The sequence below is a fragment of the Pinus tabuliformis genome, chromosome 5_2 (assembly GCF_031772625.1).
Source record: "Pinus tabuliformis cultivar Carrire ecotype Pingquan chromosome 5_2, CPIR1, whole genome shotgun sequence".
NCBI classification, from domain to species: Eukaryota; Viridiplantae; Streptophyta; class Pinopsida; order Pinales; family Pinaceae; genus Pinus; species Pinus tabuliformis.
Window position 1 is genome coordinate 261,974,795 of NC_142306.1, and position 23,281 is coordinate 261,998,075.

Below are 23,281 nucleotides of genomic sequence, written 5' to 3' on the forward strand. Positions count from 1 at the left end.
TTGAGATAACCTTTATCACAATGCGATGTTGGAACATGGTTGACCATGGATTACTATGGTTGCCACAATGTGACATTGGACCAAGAGACAATCATTCTCACAATGTGACCATGGTTATTGAACATGGTTGACCTTGATTGACCATGGTTGACCATGGTTGGATCTCATATTGAGACAATCATTGTAACAATGCAACATTGGACCATGGTTGACCATGATTAATTATAATGTCAAGACAATCTTTGTCACAATGCGACGTTAGACCATGATTTATTTTCATATTGAGACAATCTTTGCCATAATGCAACATTGGACCATGTTTGACGATGATTGATTCTCATATTGATAAGAGGATATGATAAACCCTAAGATAAATATTACAAACCAAGGTATATAAACCCCATGATAAGTATTATAAACGCTAAAATAAATATGGTCGACCATGGTTGATTTACTGATTGAGATAGTATTTGTCACAATATGATGTTGAACCATGGCTTAGCATGGTTGACCATGATTTATTTTCATATTGAGACAATATTTGTCACAATGTGACACTAGGCCATGGTTAACTATGGTTGACTGTGGCTGAAAATGATTGACCATGACTAACCATCGTTGACCCCAAGTTAAATATTATAAACCCTAAAGTAAACATATTTGAGCATGTTTTACTATGGATGATTTTCATATTGAAACAATATTTGCCACAAAGTGACATTTGACCATGGTTTACCATGGTTGATTTTCATATTGAGATAATCTTTGTCACAATGTGACATTGGACCATGGTTGTGCAATGTCGACCATGATTATAAACCTGAGGGATTTATATAAATTGTAAGATTAATATTATAAACCTTATGAATAATAGTATACCCTTGGAATATGAACCCTTAGATTGATAAACCCAAGGGATTGATATTATAAACCAAATGATTTAATTCTAAAAACCTAAGGTATTATAAACCGAAGGGAATAATATTAAACCCAATAGATTAATATTATAAACCCGAGATATATAAACCCTAAGATAAATATTCTAAATGCTAAAATAATCATGGTTGACCATGGTTGATCACATCTGATCAATTTTCATATTGAGACAACCTTTGTCACAATGTGACATTGGACAATGGTTGACCATGGTTGATTTTCATATTGAGATAACCTTTATCACAATGCTACGTTGGCCCATGGTTGATCATGGATGACTATGGTTGCCACAATGTGATGTTGGACCAAGAGACAATCTTTGTCACAGTGTGACCATGGTTGACCATGGTTGATTTTCCTATTGAGACAATCTTTGTCAGAATGTGAGTTCCAAACATGGTTGACCATGGTTTATTTTCATATTAAGACAATCCTTGTCAGAATGCAACATTGGACCATGGTTGACCATGATTGATTTTAATGTCAAGACAATATTTGTCACATTGCAATGTTGAACCATGACTTATTCTCATATTGAGACAATCTTTGTCATAATGCGACATTGGACGATGGTTGATCATGATTGATTTTCATATTGAGAAGATACTATGCTAAACCCTGAGATAAACATTATAAACCAAGGTATATAAACCCTATGATTAACATTATAAATGCTAAAATAAATATGGTTTATCATGGTTGATTTACATATTGAGACAATATTTGTCACAATATGACATTAGCCCTTATTTAACTATGGTGGACCTTCTTTCACAATGATTGGCCATGACTAATCATCGTTGACCCTAAGTTAAATAATTTAAACCCTAAAATAAACATGGTTGACCAAGTTTTACCATGGTTGATTTTCATATTGAAACAATCTTTATCACAAAGTGACATTTGACCATGTTTTACCATGTTTGACCATAGTTCATTTTCATATTGAGACAATCTTTGTCACAATGTGACATTAGACCATGGTTGTCCATTGTTGACTAGGATTATAAACCTGAGGGATTTATATAAACCTTAGGATTAATATTATAAACCTTATGAATAATATTATACCCTAGGAATATGAACCCTTGGATTGATAAAGCCAAGGGATTGATATTATAAACTGCGCGAATTAATTGTACAAGCCCAAGGTATTATAAACCCAATGAATAATATTAAACTCAAGAGATTAATATTATGAACCCAAGGTATATAAACCCTATGATAAATTTTATAATCCTAAGGGAATACAATTAAACTCAATGGACAAATATTATAAACTCAACATATATAAACCCTAAGATAAATATTATAAACCCTAAAATAAACATGTTTGACCATAGTTGATTGATTTTCATATTGAGACAACCTTTGTCACAATACGATGTTGGACAATGGACACTATCTTTCACCAAGAGACTATCTTTTTCACAATGTGACCATGGTTATTGACAATGCTTCATCATGATTGACCATGGTTGATCATGGTTGATTTTCATATTGAGACAATCTTTCTCACAATACGATGTTGGAAAATGGTTTACCATGTTTGATTTTCATAGTGAGACAATCTTTGTCATAATACGACATTGGACCATGGTTGACCATGATTGATTTAAATGTCGAGACAATATTTGTCACAATGCAGTGTTGGACCATGGTTTGTTTTCATATTGAGACAATCTTTGTCACAATGTGACATTGGACCATGGTTGACCGTGATTGATTTTCATATTCAGAAAAGCCTATGATAAACCCTAACAGAAATATTATAAACCAAGGCATATAAACCTTATGATAGATATTATAAACGCTAAAATAAACATGGTTGACGATGGTTGATTTACGCATTGAGACAATCTTTGTCACAATATGATGTTGAACCATGGTTCACCATTGTTGACCATGATTTATTTTCATATTGATACAATATTTATCACAATGCACATTGGACCATGGTTAACTATGGTTTACCATGGTTGACAATGATTGACCATGACTAACCATGGTTGATCCTAAGATTAATACTTTAAACCTTAAAATAAACATGGTTAACCATGTTTTACCATGGTTGATTTCCATATTGAGACAATCTGTGTCATAATGTGACATTTGAACATGGTTGATTTTCATATTGAGACAATCTTTGTCACAATCTGACATTGGAGCATGGTTGTGCATTGTTTACCATGATTATAAAACAAGGGATTTATATTAAATCCTATGATTAATATTATAAACCTTGTGAATAATATTATACTCTGGTAATATGAACCCTTAGATTGATAAACCCAAGGGATTGATATTATGAACTTAACGAATTAATTCTAAAACACAAAGGTATTGTAAGCCCAAGGGAATAAAAATAAACCCAAGGGATTAATATTATAAACCCAAGGTATATAAACCCTAAGATAAATATTATAAACCCAAGGTATATAAACCCTAAGATAAATATTATAAACCCAATAGATTATACTAATAACCCAAGGGATTATAAACCCAAAGGATAAATATTATAATGCAAGGTATATAAATCCTAAGATATATATTATAGACCCTAAAATAAACATGGTTGACCATGGTTGATTGAATTTTATATTGAGACAATCTTTTTCATAATGCGACATTAGACAATGGTTGAACATGGTTGATTTTCATATTGAGATAATCTTTGTCATAATGCGACGTTGGACCATGCTTAATCATGGATGACCAAACATATATCAACCACATGAATAACCACATAATTAAATATTATTATTAAATTATTAATTTAAAATTATTAAATAAAAAATATTAAAATTGATTAGCACTAGTTCGTTTGAAATTATTTAAAATTCTTAAAAAAATAAAACTCTAACATATTTATTATTAAATGTATCTTGAAAAAACTCTAACACAAATTAAAAATCATTTTTTAAAATAATTTTCTAAATTATTGTTTCATACCTAGTCAAATTATAAATCTGTATTAATAATACATTGGCATTAGCAAATCTATTTTTCATAGATGAAGATCCCAAGTGAAATAATAAATCCACGCTTTATCGAATTTTATGTCATTTGGATGCAGCATTATCTCTCTGACTTATATTTACTTGAACGCTAACCTCTTAGTTTGACCACATTGAGCTATATAACATCCATGACATAATGAGCAGATTTCCATGATTATGTAGGCATTCACTGCAATTAATGGTGTGTTGTGTTTTGTGCTTATTCCTTGATAGTACTATATCATGGTTAAACCAATATATCCTTTTTAATGTACTTGCTTCGCATATATTATGTGTGAGTGGTTAAAATTAATTTGAGACATGAAAGACACCAACATTTCCATATCAAAATATTCAAGCTTTTGAGTAGAAGCAGCCTTGAATACTGGTTTGTAATTCAATTGCCGAGTATAAATAGAAATTTAATTTGAGTATATATCTTTTATATAGATGACGAATTTTATCGAATAGTTTTGAATAATATACCTGATGGATGATGGAGTTTGTATATGACTCTCAACACATTTTCGCTTCCTCGAATTCATGTTTACTATGCCCCTAGGTTTCGGGTTTGATTCACTATAAGAGTACTTGCAAGTTGCAGATATGATATACCTAGTCTGAACACGGGGAAATATGTAGATTTTCCAAAATCTATAACCTGGTCACTGGTCGAGGTAAACAATACGAAATCCATATCATGATACTGTAAATCATGTTTTCTCTGTTGATCCTAGTCAGTCTAGCAGAATTACACCACAAAATTTATATTTTAATTGAATTTGCCGATTCTCAGCAATTCTTTGGAAGTGACCATCCCTAGCAAAATAGAATATTGAGCCATCAACATAAATTAGCTTTTAGAAAACCCAATTAAATACATGAAAACTATGGTGCAGTCCTTGTGATGCCCTAGCTCAGGGAAAATTGTGAATACAATATACATGATAGCCATTTAAATTTTACATAAGCTTGACGGAAGTGATGAGGTAATGCCAGTGAATCAAAGACGAAAAACATTTGAAATTTTATCTCGTGGACTATAATGACTTCACTAGGCCCGCGCCCATATATTGGCGAGGAACAAGGGCAATTAGAAAAGAGACAACTGTCACGGAGTTTGTGGAATTTAGTATCCCCTCTCTATGCGTTTAGTATCCAGTAACTCGTTTATCTATTTATGTGCACCATGCTTTATATTCCTGACAGTGTTCGTGACTTCTCCTCTCTCCTTTGGTTGGTTTATGTTTCTGGCATTCTCAGCTGATCCAAATCCCTTAAGGCATCTTTGATTTCTAATGCGTATTCCGCACATAGCAACTTCTCTGCAATATCCACGGCGGATTCTTTTAACTTGTTAACAACATTAACATTGATGTTTGGGCACGACAGTAGCTCTTTCACTATCTGAAAAAATAAAAAGATTATGTGTGTCTTACACTCTAGAACTACGTTCGTACACTGCTCAACTTTCTCCTATCATTTCTAAAAGAAACTTTTAGCAGGCAGACCACTAAAATAAAAGGAGCGTAGAACTTTCAACAATGGGAAGGAAAAATATTCTAACGAAACCTTATACTCGGCATACAAAAGCTTCCATGCTCACAAATATATTTCAATTTATACCAGAAGTTTAATAATCAATTACGGCTGGAATAGTTAACGCTTCGTAGCTGAGTTGTTGGAGCCAGTTGCATTTATGTGTAGGGGCTGTCGAAGAGGAGCGTCATTACAGAACTGTAACTACGAGGTCCGACATCCCGCTGCTTTTAAATTAGTCTATTGCTACTTTGGCGTATTATAATATAAAAGGTTTAACATTTTAAAGGAAACATGGTAAAGCATAATTTCGAGAAATATTGTGACATATAAAGAATTATTGAAGATGAAGATTAGGAGGTGAAGGGTAAAGAATTAGTACCCAATGCCCATTGCATTAAATAAGTCTTGTTGTTTTTGGAAACTTTATGGATATGACATCTGGCCAAAAAAAGTTTCCCATTTTTAGCAGGGTATGGAATGACTTCAATTAGAAGGAGACAATACTTGATACTATTGCAGGTATTGAGGAGGAGCATAATTTTTTGACTTAGTTAGAGAATCCATAGTACGAGGAGCATAATGTTGTTCTCGTTAGTAAGATGAATAAGGGCAACAAGAAAAGAGGAACTAAGAATGGCTAAAAAGGGTTATCCTCCATTGTGGGCTTTTGATGTAATCTTTTTTCTTCTCAATCTGTATGGTAAGTCTTCAACACTCTATGTCTGCTTCCAATGACTTCAATCTGCATATTCTTAAAAGGATACTGTTGTTTAAGCTAACATCCTCTTTTTGGTTGTATTTATTTCTATGAGCACGGTGGTATTCATTCTTTTGGCTCTCTTTAGTTCCCTTAGTTGTAAGTGCACAAAAATCTTGGACTAGTATGACACTGAATTATTGATAATGGGAGTAATAATCATGACAATTTTTTTGATCGAATTCTTTGGGTTTTATGTCATTTATCTCCAAAATATACAGATAATTTTGTTGGTTGTAACAAAGCTACACGTTATAATAACACAATTGGCCTTAGAAATTCAAGGGAGGCATGTTGTAGTTAAAAGAACGCCAACTGTGCATCCAACAAATAAACTATTTTGGTTCAAGCGCCCTCAACTTATCCTTTTCTTGATCTATTTCACTCTTTTTCAGGTATCAAAATGATTTGCCTCTAAATTTCAATTAACAAATTGTATTTCTAAATCCTATTCATTGAATATTTATGGGAATACCAATTGTTTAATGGTTAACTTATGTTTCAGAAAAAGCTTTCTAGCTTGCTTTCTTCATGTAGATATGGGTAAGCACTATATTCATTCAATGAAATATAAATTCTTGTTTATAGAATGATAAGATTTACTATGGTAACGATGGTAAAAGTTGCAGTCTCATATACCCATCAAAGTTCGTTTAAAAGAAATAATAATACTAAAAAATGTTTAAGGAGATTAAAAAAAATAATAATATTAAAGAATGTTTCCGGAGAATAATGTAGCGGCCAAAACACTCAAAGAAAATATATATTTGAATAAAATAATAAAGAAAAAATAATTAACTATTAGAGTTTAATTTAACTTTTAGATATATAAAAAAATAAAATATCATCTATTCGATCTCACCCATCCACATTTTTTTTAATTAATGTATACGTGGCCCACCATAACTGTTGTTGGTGTTGTAAAAGGAGCTTCTGCCGCGGGGAACCTGAAGGTCAACTGGAACTGCATTTGGCCCACCAGAACTGTTATTGGTGTTGGAAAAGGAGCTTCCGCCGAGCCAGTTTACAGTCTTTCATAGCGATGGGAGAAAATATCGCCCTGCTATTTGTAAACGATCCATATTGCGTAATTTCCTTAAGCTGAGCAACTATTTCCTCTGACGTGGGAACCTGAAGGCCAACTACAACTGCATTTAGATTGATACCAACGTGTACCATTCGTTGATGCATAGCTACTTATATCAAAAAGCTCATTTATTATTTGTATGTACAATTTTTAATAATAACAAACATCTACATAGATCAGAACACGAATTCAGACTCAATTTCCAAATTACATTGAAAAAGGTATTTAACTAACCATACCTCCAAAACGATAACTCAAAATAAGGTTAATGGAAAACCTTTACAAATTAAATAAAATTAGATTTAGTTTCGTTCTTGCACATAATTGAATTTTTTAATGAGTAGTCATTTCATACCGGATTGCAGAGAAAAAAAAAATTGCGATGGTTACTCTTTTTCTTTTAATTGCGATGGTTACTCTTTTTCTTTTTTCTTTTAAATGCCGATCTTAACTTTTAAGAACATGCATTGTGGTGGTAGTTTTATTTGAACAAAATTTAAGTTTTTTAATAAAGAATAAGAAATATTGAATCTCAACAGTTGGGCATTTTTGCTTTTGTTCTACTCTTATGAACGAATTTTTTCTTTAATTTATTTTTATAATAGACTTTGCGTGTCTATCTGCTTAAATCTTGGGTCTATGAAAGTGTGGCTGTGATATTGACTTGGAATGAAAATCGCCAAGAAACAGAGAGCAAAGGTAGAGCATCCATGCATCCCTAGCTTTATCCTCATTGTCTCTAAAATTGGTAACAACAGAACTCTCGCGAAAATCAAGACTCTTCCTTCTGCACACAGTTATAACCACTAATAAAGCAACTACTATAAACACAGTCGCTCCAATGGATTCAGTGGGAGTTGTTAAAATCAGTGAGTAATTAATAAACCCAACAATAATTGTCAACAGAGAAGCGAAAATATTTGTACCTACAAGAAAGATCTTTACTTATTGCAGTGCCATTCTTAAGCTTCTTTCCTGGTTCAAAATTATAAATTTAAATTAGCTTCAAGGGTTATTCTATTTAATTCCACGGTTGCTCAACCAAATAATTCAGACACACTTCCACATAAATATAAATAGAAATAATACCACAGTCAGGACACTTGTCGGCCGGTGGCCCATCCTTGCAATAGTAGAGGATGTGTAAGGTCTTCGGGTGCACATGCGGTTGGGCGCCGGGAGAACCGGGCGCGGGCACGGTCATGAAACAAGCGCGCGAGCGAGAGGTGAGTTGTGGCGCACGCCGGGCGCGATGCGGGCGAGAGGCAAGTCGGGGCGCACGCTAGGCATGGGCACGGGTGACCGACAAGTTTGCACACACGCCGGGCGCGGGCGCGGGCGAACTGGCGAGTTGGCGCACACGACGCGGGCGCGCGGGCAGATCGACGAGTCAAGGCACATAGAGATGCGACAAACAAACGAGTTTAGTGCGATGAAACACTTGCGATGAAAGCTTATACTCTTTGGAAGTGTGGAATGATGAACTTCAAGAGTCGACCTACACGATGGGCAGGCTGACTTGAAGTTGGGCGTGCAAAACGATTGAAGAAGGGCGTGTAAGTAAGGATTGGGTGGTCGGCTGGGCAGCCCACCCACATGTTACAACACATATATATTGTAATGCGTTGGGAGGCATTTTCACCAACGAAATCGACCAAGCAACTTCGCATAAGGAAGTGCGCAGTTCAAGTGCGCAGAAAGGGACAAGAGGAGAGCGCATAGCTCATGCGCTGATCTTGGTTAGCCGCACGGTTGGAGGTGACACTTGGAAAGACGAAGCTGTTGGGCAAGGTGTGCCCGTGGGTTGTTTGAAGTGCCGGTTTGTGTCAAGACTTGACGAGGGTGTCTTGGTAGCTTGGGTGAGCACCTGCCCATCATGCAAGGTGTGCAAAAAGGTGAATAAAAGGCAGTTTTTCCGTGATTGTAAATTGGCTAAGTATAGACTTGGATTTTCCCAAGAATACTTGTAAAAGCTTGTATTGTTGAAGGATTGATTAATAAATATATTTCAAGCAGACTCATTGTTCAGGGAGTTGCCCCTCCCTTTATACTGTGCAATTGTGTTCTTGTTATAATTGCTCTTGATAATGAATGAGTATGGGTGTTCATTGGTATAAAGGTTAAACATAATAATACTTGGTTGTGAAACACAAACTAAGTAGGAGAAATTGAATTAGGTGTAGTCCATGAACATAAGTATTGGTGAAAAGAAAGTGTTCGGTGGTGCCGCACATTGCTAAGAGTGGTTGAAAGACTACCGTCGGCTCGGGGGCATGACAGTTGGTATCAGAGCAGGCTGACGACCGGGTTGATGAAGAAGTGTTGATCCCACTACATTATAGTGAGTTGGTATCAGAGCTCGGTTTGGAGCTGGTGAGCAGGGTTGCTCGTGACGAAGTGACAGTGAAGCAGGTACTTGCAGGTGAAGGAAGCTGTTTCACACAGGTGGAACAAGGGTTGGTTCAGGTTGCAGGCATCTTGGTGAAGCTGTTGGATGGTCGAAACTAGATTGCAAAAGAGGAAGAAGTTTTTAGAGATGGCGGCTGAATCTCAGGCTGGGTCTAGTCATGTCCAGGATGCTACTATCACACTTATGGAAAAGGTGTTGTTGAGGATGGAGGTTATGGAAACTTCCTGGGACAAGAAGATGGACTTGTTCACTAAGGAACAAGTGGCCAACTCGAAGATGAAGGAAGAGTTTAATGAACTCCAGACACAACACGAGTACACTGATCTTATGTGTACACAACTTGAAGTAAGGGTCAAGGAGGTTGAAGAAGAAAGGGACCAGGGTCTTGTAGAGATCATGGACTTGAAGAAATATCTTGACGAAGCCAGGGATGAGATCACGGTGTTGAAGAAGGCCGTGAGGCATAACTCAGGTGGAGGAGTGCCTCATGTGAAAGTCAAGGAACTAGAATCTTATGATGGTACAAGGAGTGAAAAGACTCTTAGCGACTTTCTATGGGACATGGAGCAATACTTGGAACGGTTGGGTTTATCTAATGATGAAACAAAGGTCAAGGTAGCTGCTCAGTTCTTAACAAAGGATGCTAAGATGTGGTGGCGAAGGAGGATGGATCAGATTGCCAATGGCAGTGCTAGTGACATTACTTCGTGGGATGACATGAAGAAAGCTTTGCAGACCCATTTTAGTCCACAGGATGAAACATGGGAAGCAAGGATGAAGATTAAGTTCATAAAGCAGACAGGGAACCTACAGACATATCAGCGGAAGTTTGCAAGTGCGGTCTGGAACTTCTTGACATGGCGGAGAGGGACAATGTGTTCAACTCCATTATTGGGTTGAAGCCTAGGGCATGCAATGAAGTGAAGAGGCAGAGGATTAGAACACTTGAGGAAGCTTTTGCTGCTATTGACAGGTTGGTGGAGCATTATGATGAGATTTCTCATGATAAGAAGAAGAAGTCCGATAAGCCAAAAGAAAAGAAGAAGGATGATGCTTCGAAATCGGATGATAGTTTGAAGACGAAGAAAGCCTTAAAGTGTTGGATATGTGCTGGACCACATACGGTGAAGAATTTTCCTTGTAGACCGAAAGTGGCTGCGATTGCACAATTTGATGCGAGGAATGAAGGAGCTTCTGTGGGGATGATGCAAATACTTGGTGCTTCTACTACTACAGAGCTGGTCTCTCGAAGAGATCCTGAGAGGAACAGGTTGGAGTATGTTTGGATGAAGGTTGGAGGTGCTGATATATTCACTATGGTGGATAGTGGGGCTTCTCACAACTTCATGGGTGAAGATACTATGAGAAGGATTGGGCTGAAATTTGTACCGGAAAAAGCACAGATGAAGACAGTGAATTCTCCTCCTATTGAAATTCTTGGTATAGTTGAAGGGGTGGACACTACACTTGGTGAATGGGCAGGGAAGGTTGACTTCACTATAGTGCAGATTGATGACTATGAGGTTGTATTGGGGATGGAATTCATGAAACAATTTGATGCTATGATTGTTCCACATTTGAGGAAGCTCTACATTTATGATGGAAGGGAGGATGTACCCATTGGTGTGCCAACCATTGGAGTGACAAGACCTGATTGTAAATTGGGAGTGATGCAAATGGAGGATGAGAAGAGAATGGGAGACATGACTAAGCGGTTTTCTACTGTTGAAGCAAAGCTTACCGAACGGTCATTGGTCATCAGGACACTTTCAGATAGCATCTTCGATTTGTCAAGAAGGCTAGAGTTGGTTGAGGATGATGATGATGAGGAGGAGGTGTATGTGAGGCCGGATGTCCAGGGAGAAGACCGGGTTTCTTATCTACAAAGGATGGATATTGAGGATCCTGATAGATGGATCGAGTTGATTAGTGAGGGAGAGCCTTCACGCTCCACTCCTTCTACATCTTCTTAGATGGATTAGAAAATGGGGCTCATTGTTAGCTGCTCATGGCAGTGAGTCCTTAAAGCATGTGAGCAGATATGACCGATGATGCAGGGATGGCTTGGCATCAAGCATCATGACATGTTGCAGATGAGATGGATGGAGTTTCCATGGACCTGAGCATGGTTTACACTTATGGAGATAGATTCTTGATGAGTCAAGAATGTGGAAGGTTGTTTTGAGAAACAACTGGTGGTGATGGAAGAATGTGCATTCTTGTGGTTTGGGCATATGGTTGGATTAGCTACCCAACTAGCTTGAGTCATGAGGCGATCCAGTGTACATGATGATGTTACTATTGGGATGAGATGTTGGCACATGATAGACGTGTGTTAGCTCTTGTTGGAGTATCATGGCAGAGGTTCACATGATGAGGTTGACACAAGATGTTGCAGTGGAGATTGTGACAAAAGGGTCGGTGATCATGGATTGAGATGATATCTGATGTATAGCATACCGTTGAGGTGTATGCCTTGGTATGGTGAGCTTGGTGATAGTTGGTTACTAAGGCAAGACATGGTGGAGATGAAGTTCTACATATGTTGCAGGGATGTTTGCCGTATGTGGGGGAATTGACATCATGGATATTGATGATCTTGGTGGATGGCTACCGGGATGGTATGTTGTCGAGGACGACAATGATTTTAGGTGGAGGAGGATGTAAGGTCCTCAGGCACACATGCGGTTGGGCGTTGGGCAAACCGGGCGCAAGCGCAGTCATGCGACGGGCGCACGAGCGAGAGGCGAGTCGGGGTGCATGTCGGGCGCGATGCGGACGAGAGGTGAGTCGGTGCGAATGCCGGGTGCGAGCGCGGGTGACCGACGAGTTGGCACACACGCCGGGTGCGGGTGCGGGCGAACTGGCGAGTTGGCGCACACGGCACGGGCGCACGGGCAGACCGGCGAGTCAAGGCACATGGAGATGCGATGAACAAATGAGTTTAGTGCGACGAAACACTTGCGATTGACGCTTATACTCTTTGGAAGCGTGGAATGATGAACCTCAAGAGCCGACCTAGATGATGGGCAGGTCGACCTGAAGTTGGGCGTGCAAAACGATTGAAGAAGGTCATGTAAGTAAGGATTGGATGGTCGGCTGGGTAACCCACCCACATGTTACAACACATATATATTGTAATGCGTTGGGAGGCATTTTCACCTACGAAATCGACCAAGCAACTTCGCATAAGGAAGTGCACAGTTCAAGTTCACAGAAAGGGACAAGACGAGAGCACATAGCTCATCTGCTGAACTTGGTTAACCGCACGGTTGGAGGTGGCACTTGGAAAGACGAAGCTGTTGGGCAAGGTGTGCCCGTGGGTTGTTTGAAGTGTCGGTTTATGTCAAGACTTGACGAGGGTGTCTTGGTAGCTTGGGTGAGCACCCGCCCATCGTGCAAGGTGTGCACAAAGGTGAATAAAAGGCAGTTTTGCCGTGATTATAAATTGGCTAAGTATAGACTTGGATTTTGTCAAGAATACTTGCAAAAGCCTGTATTTTTGAAAGATTGATTAATACATATATTTTTGGCAGACTCATTGTTCAGGGAGTTGCCCCTTCCTTTATACTGTGCAATTGTGTTCTTGTTATAATTGCTGTTGATAATGAATGAGTATGGGTGTTCATTGGTATAAAAGTGAAACATAATAATACTTGGTTGCGAAACACAAACTATGTAGGAGAAAGTCAATTAGGTGTAGTCCATGAACATAAGTATTGGTGGAAAGAAAGTGTTTGGTGGTGCCGCACCTCGCTAAGAGCGATTGAAAGACTACCGCCGGCTTAGGGGCGTGACAGGATGGGCCTAGTTGAATTCGAAGTGTTATAACCACATATGCTTCTGTTGGAAATAATACTGAGAGGGGGGGTGAATCAGTATTATCAGATCAATCAAACTTTTCAATTTCATACTCAGAAACATATACGCTACTTCAATTAAGTGAACCCGCGTGTACACGCTACTGTGTCTAATGAAACTCGCGTATATACAGAGATCTTATAATTCAGTTAGCTTAATCTTCAGTAAATGCATCAGATCATTATTAAGCATATTAACAGTAAACAGGTGCAGAATAACAGAATAGAACATCACACAAGAGCCACACACATGAACACAAAGATATAAGGTGGAAACCCAATGTGGGTGAAAACCACCTGCTGCAAGTCATCTCAATCTTCTTCTTAATAAGAAAATCCTTTTACAATATTTGTACTGGTGCAGTCTTATACCAGTACGGGAGCTACAACCCCCTTTGCTCTTGTACTAGCCGATCCATTTACTAGTACGCAGGCTTCTACCTGCTACAATGCTCCAAAGATCTCCTTTAGCTTTTGTACTAGCTTAGATACTAGTACGTAGGTGCTTGCCTACAATCTTCTCACCTCCAGGTACCACGTTTCATCAATTTTCAGACTGGATACACTGAAGCACAACACATAATCTGTAAGGCCACTTTTCATCCAATTTTCATACTGGACCCATAACTATCATTGAAGCTCAAAACAATCATCAAACACTGAAACCCTGTTAACAACAGTCACCAGAACACAGAGCAGACACAGAACTCTGTAATAACCATCAGATCCATCTGCAACTTCAAATATCAAGCTTTACAATGTATACGCTACTTCGATGAATCAAACCCGCGTGTATACGCGCTTTTACCAAAGACAACCTGCGTACAGATCTAAAAATAATTTCTCATAACTTGCAGCTGTACCAGACATCAGTCATACTCATAACACTTATAGAACAATACATGCGTCAGTATGTAGATCTAGAATAAGCATCATAAAGATAGTTCATTTCAAACCATTTGATCCCGATCTCTCCTTAGATCTAGTTCTCCATCAACAGGTGAGATCTCTCCTTAGCTCAGATCAAGCAATGCATCATCAACCCATAACCCTGCATACTGGATCTAATGCTTCATCAGATATTCAAGACATTTCAGATACACTTGCCTAATGATTTCCTTCTCCTTATATAGTCTTAGGCCTTGTTCAATACCAAGAGCCAAAACCATAGAAATCCAATACCATCAACTTCAAAACTAGGGATCGACACGCCCGTCGAGACACAATGGTCCGAAACCATAGGCACAACTTCCAAGGACTAACTGCCATGGACCAAAGGTACTTTTCCACATACACGCGCTTTTGCTGAAGCCAACCTGCGTGTACACGCGACTTGGGCTTAACTAACCTGCGTGTATGAACTTTCTCTTCTTCTTATAGTCTGATCATCAATTCCTTGCTGCTGACCTTCTGTACTATGATTTGTCATCAGTGAGGTTTGCCATCAAGGACAACACTTATCTCATAATGCCAACAATCTCCCCCTTTGGACTTGATGGCAAAGCTAACTTGTCACACTTAGAACTATCATCTGATTCCTTTGAGCTGTCCTCCATCAGTCACATCTGATATCTCTTCTGAAGATTCACCCAGTTATACATAAGTGAGATATTCTTCTATGAGAGGGTTGCCATCAAGTACAACACATGCATCATAATGCCAACAATCTCCCCCTTTGGACTTGATGGCAACAACACTAAATCACTCTCCCCCTTTGACATCAAGGGCAAAGGGTGGACCAAGATATTTTCTTCCTTTGCTGAGTCATTCCACTGTCCATACTCCCCCTGAGTACCTGCTGAAATCTCTGAATAATCTCCCCCTTTGTATATGCCAAGGTGTACCAATCTGTCAATGCTCCCCCTGAGTACATGCCAAGTCTCTGTACTGCTGAAGTGTGCTGTTCATGCTCTTCCTGACTGTAGGCAAGATCTGCAAAAGATGTTCTTCAAGAAGAACATGACTCTATACATCATAAAAGACCTTCCTATCACCAAAGACTCATACATACATCCATCTCTCAACTAAGTGAGGATATACAAAAATTGACTCATCCACCCAACCAAGTGGGGATACATCAAAAGTTTACATATGACAACCAATCATATTGCATCAATCATCCCAGGCATAGTGGGGAAACCAAAATAGGCCGTTACATGACCTTGACACCATGAAAGAGATACCACAAAAGAGATATATGACATAGAGACGAAATAACTAGACCAAGACTTATGAAAGTCACCAGCAGCATCTGATAATCACCATTCAGATCAACAACCAAGAGATCCTTCTGTTCTCCTTTCGCCTTTGTTCTATCAACAACAAAAGTGAACCAGAACCAAAAACTTTAAGATAATGCCAACAATGCATCATTGGAAGATTATCTGCTCCCCCTGAACCTGTGCCAGATGATCTCTGTCAGACCCATATCAGACTTTCTGCAACCAACATCTGTCCCTGCTGAAAAACTCCATATACGCGTCTGTATATACATAAACAAGCGTATATACGCGGATATCCCTTACGCAACACGCGTATACAATATACGCGACTATCCTCTTGTAAAACCGCGTATGCACGCGAATATCCTTTAAACAACACGCGTACACAAATTTCCATATCAGCAACCTGTAAATGTCCTGTAGAGAATAGGTCATCAACCTATAACAAGGTATGTCTGCATCAATTCATCCCTTTGAACAGAATTCAGAGTCATTCACATTGTATCATGTGTGAAACCACCATAGCCATTTCATCAAGCTCTACATGATCCAAGTATCATTACTTGGGAACATCTGCATCAATTAACATATGTAAGTATAAACCTGTCATCATATAGATACGAACTCATCATCATGTCTCCAACAAAGTGACTTTGAGGAGTCATCCATGAATTAGCACTATGTATCTTGAGCTCAAACTCTTTTGACAAAGCTTCTTGATATCATCATCAGCAACAATCTTTATCCACATGAGTGCCTGCATCATAACTGTATGATCTTTATGCATATGATATCAAGTGAGGAAGATGTGTATTCAAGCTTTGTACTTCTCCTTGTCCTTATGAAGATCACCATGTAAGCACCATATATGCATCATCAAGGAATCAACCATAAATCTGATCTGATCATAAACTATGTAACCCCAAGAATCATATGTGATTTTATCATAGACAACTCACAACCACATCATAGCAAGATATATCATTTAGCCATATAAGAATCATCATCAAGGACTATTAACCATAATGCCAACAATGAATTATTAAAGGCATATGCTCCCCCTCAACCTGTGCCATCTGTTAGATCTAATCATGCATATATCAGCAATAAGCATCAAGACATCATCATCATCATCAAGTTAGGATCAAAACACTTCTAGACATCTTACAAGTATCAAAACATTTTTACACATCCTCAGCAGACTGTAACTATTAACCAATAGAGCAAATAATGGACTGAATCATATCAGATCCCTTTTCTGAGCCTGTCCCCACTGCTTTTCTTCAGACTGACATATACGCGACTTTGCAGTGTCGAACTCGCGTATATACGCGACTTCCCTTTAAGGAACTTGCGTATGATATTCAGGACACTGAAGGTTTACACTTTCAGCTCCCCCTGAGTCTGATATGTCTGTGCTGTGCTGTGTCTCAGTACATTGTGCTGACTGTACTTCCTTCTTCCTCCATATCTTCAAGTGTGATGAGGTTTTCTCCTTTCGGTGTGATGTCCATCCTTTGTTCCTGCATTCCTTTGCTATATGTCCAAGCTTGTTACATGCATAACATCTAACATGTTTCATGTTCCTTCTGTAGCAATCAGCAGCTTTGTGACCATACATATTGCAAGCAAAGCAATATCCATTAAAGTACCTTGATTGAGATGACCTGTCCGCATAATAGTCTTGAACTCTTCTTCTTCTACATCTAGCTGCAACATGTCCAAGATTATGACATACATAACATTCAATATTATTCATAGGAGGAGTAAAAGATTTTCTTTGAAGACTTTCTTTCCTTGGTTGATGATGAGATTGACCTTTCATCTCCTTGTTGATCATTTTGGATTTCTCTTTAGAGTTCCTTGCCTCACCTTGTGAACTAGATTCACCTTCAACAGATTCATGGAAACCAAGACCAGTCTTGATAGCAGGAGACCTTTGAATACTAAGAATATCATCCAAGACTTTAGAACTATCTTGAAATCGTAAAAGCTTATCCTTTTCTTCTATTTTACCTTTCAAGATATTTACCTCAACTTGAAGTTGTTCCTCCTTTTCTAGACATTGCTTCTTCATGTCTTCTCCATCTTTCCTTCCTTCTTCCAACTGATGCCTTAGTTTGAGAATCTCCTTTTCTTGCTTTTCATACAGATCCTGCTGAATTTGACGAACTCTGAAGGCACATTCCAACTGTGATTTTAAGCTGATGACTTCGTTGTCTTGTTTTTCAATTGCTTGGTGTAGATCTTCATTCTGCTTCTTGGATTCTTCAAGATCTCCTTTTAGTGAGAGGATTGTAGCTTCAATATTTTCATAGTAGCTGGATCTATCTTTGAGTTTCTTGATGGTTGTGCTTCTTTCGTTGACTTCTTTTCTTAATGATGTCACTTCATGCTGCAATTTTTGACATTGGTCTTCCTTGTCCTTGAGAAGCTTTCTCACCTTGTTTCCTTCTTCTAGTTGGGCCTTTAGTTTGGTAACTTCTTCTTTGAAAGCACATTCCCTTTTGTTCAATAGATCTTGTTGATCTTTAACTTTGTCTGCAAGCCTTCTAAACATTGCCTCTATTTGACCCTTTTCTTGCTCACCCATAAAAGCATGTTCAGTAGTTTCACTATCACTTCCATCACTTTCACAAGGAACTATAGCAGGAACATCAGAGGATAACACATTCATACCTGATAATGATTCTGAATCTGATTCTGAATCTGAAGAGCTTCTTATACCTAATCCCCAATCGACTCTCCCACTGTCATAGTCCTTCTGAGATGTCTTCTTCTTCTTATGAGCTTTCTTCTTAAGCTTCTTTCCCATTGTTCCACGGATCTCCTTCAAGCGATCAAGCTTCTATCAAAGGACCTGCTCTGATACCAATTGTTGGAAATAATACTGAGAGGGGGGGTGAATCAGTATTATCAGATCAATCAAACTTTTCAATTTCATACTCAGAAACATATACGCTACTTCAATTAAGTGAACCCGCGTGTACACGCTACTGTGTCTAATGAAACTCGCGTATATACAGAGATCTTATAATTCAGTTAGCTTAATCTTCAGTAAATGCATCAGATCATTATTAAGCATATTAACAGTAAACAGGTGCAGAATAGCAGAATAGAACATCACACAAGAGCCACACACATGAACACAAAGATATAAGGTGGAAACCCAATGTGGGTGAAAACCACCTGCTGCAAGTCATCTCAATCTTCTTCTTAATAAGAAAATCCTTTTACAATATTTGTACTGGTGCAGTCTTATACCAGTACGGGAGCTACAACCCCCTTTGCTCTTGTACTAGCCGATCCATTTACTAGTACGCAGGCTTCTACCTGCTACAATGCTCCAAAGATCTCCTTTAGCTTTTGTACTAGCTTAGATACTAGTACGTAGGTGCTTGCCTACAATCTTCTCACCTCCAGGTACCACGTTTCATCAATTTTCAGACTGGATACACTGAAGCACAACACATAATCTGTAAGGCCACTTTTCATCCAATTTTCATACTGGACCCATAACTATCATTGAAGCTCAAAACAATCATCAAACACTGAAACCCTGTTAACAACAGTCACCAGAACACAGAGCAGACACAGAACTCTGTAATAACCATCAGATCCATCTGCAACTTCAAATATCAAGCTTTACAATGTATACGCTACTTCGATGAATCAAACCCGCGTGTATACGCGCTTTTACCAAAGACAACCCGCGTACAGATCTAAAAATAATTTCTCATAACTTGCAGCTGTACCAGACATCAGTCATACTCATAACACTTATAGAACAATACATGCGTCAGTATGTAGATCTAGAATAAGTATCATAAAGATAGTTCATTTCAAACCATTTGATCCCGATCTCTCCTTAGATCTAGTTCTCCATCAACAGGTGAGATCTCTCCTTAGCTCAGATCAAGCAATGCATCATCAACCCATAACCCTGCATACTGGATCTAATGCTTCATCAGATATTCAAGACATTTCAGATACACTTGCCTAATGATTTCCTTCTCCTTATATAGTCTTAGGCCTTGTTCAATACCAAGAGCCAAAACCATAGAAATCCAATACCATCAACTTCAAAACTAGGGATCGACACGCCCGTCGAGACACAATGGTCCGAAACCATAGGCACAACTTCCAAGGACTAACTGCCATGGACCAAAGGTACTTTTCCACATACACGCGCTTTTGCTGAAGCCAACCTGCGTGTACACGCGACTTGGGCTTAACTAACCTGCGTGTATGAACTTTCTCTTCTTCTTATAGTCTGATCATCAATTCCTTGCTGCTGACCTTCTGTACTATGATTTGTCATCAGTGAGGTTTGCCATCAAGGACAACACTTATCTCATAATGCCAACAATCTCCCCCTTTGGACTTGATGGCAAAGCTAACTTGTCACACTTAGAACTATCATCTGATTCCTTTGAGCTGTCCTCCATCAGTCACATCTGATATCTCTTCTGAAGATTCACCCAGTTATACATAAGTGAGATATTCTTCTATGAGAGGGTTGCCATCAAGTACAACACATGCATCATAATGCCAACAGCTTCCACTTGATCTACTCCCTTCATTTCTAACTGTATCATTTGAAACCCATGCCACTCATGCACCTCCATCAAAACCTCATCTGATTCCGTCTCTTCGCCCTCTGGTGTGGTAAATGAAAACTCGATTGGCCGCTCCCACCCAAAGGTCTAGCGCCTTCCAAATTTAAGTAGAAACAACACTTTGTACTCAGTGACCACTAACAAAAGCGTGCAATCCATTTCTCCCCTTAAATCCAACCAACAAACCTATCTTAATTTAGCACGGTCATGGAATTTGAATCCACAATTCATAACAACAACATGTCATTTGTTTGAGAATTTATTTTAATTGATTACAGTTAGTTAGATACCAAATTAGTATGAGATCATTTTGGTCTTGGAATTTGAATTTACAATTCATAATAATAATATGTCAGACATCAAATTAATATACCTTAAATTCCCCTGCAAACACTTTTATCCATCCCCTCATCCATCCATCGTTGCCAACCGTTTGCATCCATTCACCACCATATAAACGCTGGATTTCTTCATGTTCTTCCATCAAAACCTCCTCTCATTCAATCTTTTCACCCTCTGGTGTGGTAACCGAAAACTTGATTGGCCGCGCCCACCCAAAGGTCCAGTGCCTTCCAAGTTTAACCAAAAACAACACTGTGTACTTAGTGCCCACAGACGAAAGCATGCAATCCATTTCTCCCCTTAAATCCAACTAGCAAACCTGTCTTAATTCAGCAAGGTCCTGGAATCCACAATTCATAACAACAATATGTCATTTGTTTCAGAATTTCTTTTAGTTGATTAAAGTTAGTTAGATATCAAATTAATATATGAGATTATTTTGGTCTTGAAATTTAAATTTACACTTCATAATAATAAATAATAATAATAAGTCACACATCAAATTAATATGAGATTATTTTATTATAAGTAAAAGATAAACAATAATACGTGAGATCATTTCGTTATAAGTAGAAGATATACAATAATTTGAGTGTTAAAGCATGTAGAGATATACAATTTTTTATTTTTTTTTTAAATATAAATCTATAACCTCTTATAAAAAATACATATTCTTAACTATTAAACTAATTCAAATAACCCCATAAATTAGACCTGGAATCATGGCAAGAAACCAACACCAATAACGTAGGTCGTTACCCCATGCGATGGATAATTCTCTTGCAGATAACACAGCCTATTTTCCGTGTGGATCGCTCCAGAAACAGTCTCTGTTGTTGTTCCAGCAGAATATGACTATGAGTATGGGGGAAACAACAATGGAGACAATAATAAGCAATACGTGGATATGGATTATACATTTCTTTCCTCGTCTATGAGAATCGAATCGCAGAGGCGAAAATAGAGTTGTGTCTTGGAAGAGGGAGGGATAGGGGTAACTACCCTGCGCAGGTTCTGGTCCCGAGGCAAGAATTTGTCCCAGACGGAGTCATTACTGGCCACAGATCTGAAGTCTTTGGATACGGCTGACAGTCTACAGATATCGTGTGGGGTGGTGAAGGAGAGAATGTGAGACATACAGTTCTGTGGCAACTCCTGCGGATTTGTCCGATGCTCATTAGCCACCTCCATGGTAATATCAGCGACAACAACGCTTCACAGGTTAAAACCACTAAACTGCAATGGCAGATTTATCTCATTATCCTAATGATTCATACCCCCAATTAATTGTTTGAAGAACAACAACGCTTTTTAAGACCATGGGCGAGCAGGAACAAATACGATATATCAGTGGGTGATTTGCAGGGTAAGGTCATAGTTACCAAGAATATGATAAAAACGTAAAGATACATATTAAGATACGATACATATTAAGATACGGAAAGAAAGCGTTAAAATGAGTTTTGTACTGGTTAAATTTGATATTAATTTTTATTAACTATTAATTAATTATTAATTTGAAATTATTATTAACTATTAATTGATTATTAATCTAATGGTTGATTTTTTTTCAATAGTCTAATATTAAATCTGAAGGTGTAAAGTAGTGCAGGATGGCACTTTGGGGAGTTGACTTTAGAGGGGAACGACGTAAATATAAAAGGTTTTTGGGGCAATTAACATAAATCTATTTTAAGTCAGGATTTAACATGAGCCTACAGAGATCAAATTACTTCACATGTAAACTTCTTAAAGTGTAAAATACAATGTTATTTTTCATTATTTAAATTATATTTTTGAATGTTAAGTATATATATGACCAAATAAATGTTTTGACTATTATATATATATATATACACCAAAACATTTTATCATGTAAATTAAAATGGTTTTTTTATTATGAATATATTTTTAAGTATATTTCAATATTAATTCGTATTAAAATGGTTTATGATAACCCACATTGAATATTTTTTAGACAATAATAAAATATTTTATTTTAACAATTTTTTTCTATATATGGATATATATGAAGTTCATATGGACATAAAAGATTAGTTAGCATAGATTTCAAATAGTTTATATAAATATTTTTGAAAAGTACAATATTTAAATATCTTACTCACATTTTTTTTTAATCTAATTATTTTACAATATATTCATCTTTCATTATAACAGATATATTTTTTTTAAATTTAGAACATAATTTTTTATTTATTTTTCTTTTTTAAAGAGGAACGAAGATATTTACACATCCCTTGGTACTGGGTTGTAAAATATGCCTTTCGTCTTAACAAAACATGAATAAAAACAAAACAACATAACATGTAGCTAATAAAAGAAACGAATTCCATACAACCCTAAAGAAAAGAAACGAAAACGAAACCTCAGTTTAGCAGGTGGTAAAGACAAAAATGTTTAAATTTGAATTTTTGTCTGCAGATATTGGTCTCAAAATCAGCGTATTAGCAAAATATCAAATCTCCATCTTTTTGGCTAAAAAGTCA